This window comes from Dermochelys coriacea, chromosome 7, assembly GCF_009764565.3.
Source record: "Dermochelys coriacea isolate rDerCor1 chromosome 7, rDerCor1.pri.v4, whole genome shotgun sequence".
NCBI classification, from domain to species: Eukaryota; Metazoa; Chordata; order Testudines; family Dermochelyidae; genus Dermochelys; species Dermochelys coriacea.
In genome coordinates, this window is record NC_050074.1 from 44,281,272 (window position 1) to 44,283,335 (window position 2,064).

A 2,064-nucleotide genomic window follows, 5' to 3' on the forward strand; every position below is an offset into this window, starting at 1 on the left:
TTTCCAATACTTTTTCTAATATGTCCTTAGAGGTTGATTTTGGGTCACTTAGCCTGCTGTTTGCTTAACCCTCACTGGCTCAGCTTCACAATCAGACTATCCCTCTGGGCCATACACATGCATGCTATCCTCCACACCGAGCGGGAATCCGAAGAAAATGAGGAAGACTTGCTGCTCTCAACACACAGCAAAGCAGCAAGCACTTTGGAATTGCATCTTGTCTGGTTGGAAGCCCAAGTGGAAGCAAATTCTTTGCACACAGAGCTGTCTGGCCAGCTGCACAATCTCACAGAGGGAAAACATGTTAGGTCTAAAGAAAATGGATCTCCTTGAAAAGCTCCATTTTGGAAGGTGACTGGTGTGTGAATAGTATCTAATGCAAAGAACTTTTGCCTACATAGCAGACCACAAGAAAAAGCGACCACCACCACCACTGCAGGCAGGCCCATCGATTGGGGGGACAAAGGGGGCAATTGCCCAAGACCCCAGGCAATTTAAAAGGGCCTAAGGCCCCCACCACTGCTGTGGTAGTGGCAGCCAGGAGACTCTGGCCCTTTTAAATTGCCTGGCCGGGCCACAGGGCTCCTAGGCATAGGCTCCGAGTGGGTGCTGAGCACCCACCAATGGGCCCCTCCTCCCCCTGTGCCTCCTGGCAGCAGCAGACCCCACCAATCAGCCCCACCGTCCCTGCCAGTGCCTCCCATCTGCCGCCATCAGATGTTTGGCTGCATGCTGGAGGCGCTGGGGGAGAGAGGAGGAATGGGGGGGGAGAAGAGGCGGGGTGGGCCTGGGCAACGCATGGCCCAGATGCCGGGAGTGGAGCGGGGAAAATGAAACAAAAATTCATTTAACAACAAACAAAATATTATTTTGGTTTTTCGTTTCAGTGAGAAAAATAAAACTGTTTCCATTCAGCACAACTTGAAATGAAGCTTTGTCCGGATTTTTCATTATGGCCACAAACCAAAAAAAATCCCCAATGATTGCTCAGCTCTCCTGTCACTGCCATCGTCTATGGACACACCATGGAAATCCATGGACTGTTAGAGCTGATGGTGACTAATGCATACAGCAGATGCATTCTGCTTGGAGTTACCGGGACTGTTTGTGATTGTGCAATATCAGTAAAAGGTGAACATATCAAAGGCAATCTGCATATTAGAAAAGTGCTTAATAGCTTTATTATAGTACAAACAGCGGAGCCTATTTGCGTGGCAGACCCATTACTGAATGGCAAACAGAATCCATCCGTGTATGTTTGAACGGTAGCATAGCAGCTAGCCAATTGCATATCCTGTGACTTCTGCTTTTTAATGAGGAGCAACACAATCTCCCATTAAACACATTCAGAAATTTTCCCCACCTTGTATTGACAAGGATTTAGGGAGAGTTACCTTCCTCTGGACTGCTGAGCAGGAACCATCATCTCCTAGGGTCAGCTGACCCCATCCTCCACGATGAACACCCTGCAGAGCAGACATTAGTGAGTCCTGTTCCTTCCTGTCTCCTTGCTGTAGGGTTTCTATATAGGGGTCTTCTGTCCTCTAGATGGGAACACGCTGCACATGCATTGACAGAACAACAGATTCCCTTAACGTTTACAGTGATGCCTTTGGCTATTTCCTCAGGCTGGATGCCTAACAGGGTTAGGCACCCAACTCCAATTGAAAGTGAGGGGGATTTAGGTGCCTAACTATATTAGGTCTCTTTGAAAATCCCAAATCTGGTTCTTTACGTCGTGATTCTCCTGATAAAAACAACATTTCCAAATATATAAAATAATTGGCATCAGCGCCAGTTTACACAAAATCTTCTTTGGACTCATCACTATGCCATTTCCAACATTGGAAAGAGAAAAATTCCCTACGTGTTCCACACCTTTGTAATACGAATCATAAAGTGCCTTGTGTGTATATTTTATGTACAGCCAAATTAGGCAGTTCTAACATCTGAACCAAATGGACACAAGATGATCTATTCTGAACAGCATGGTAAGTACCAAGTGTCACAGTTAACTGCACTTTTGAGCCCCCTTCTGGTCTTCCTTGAAGGCATGCACTGAAG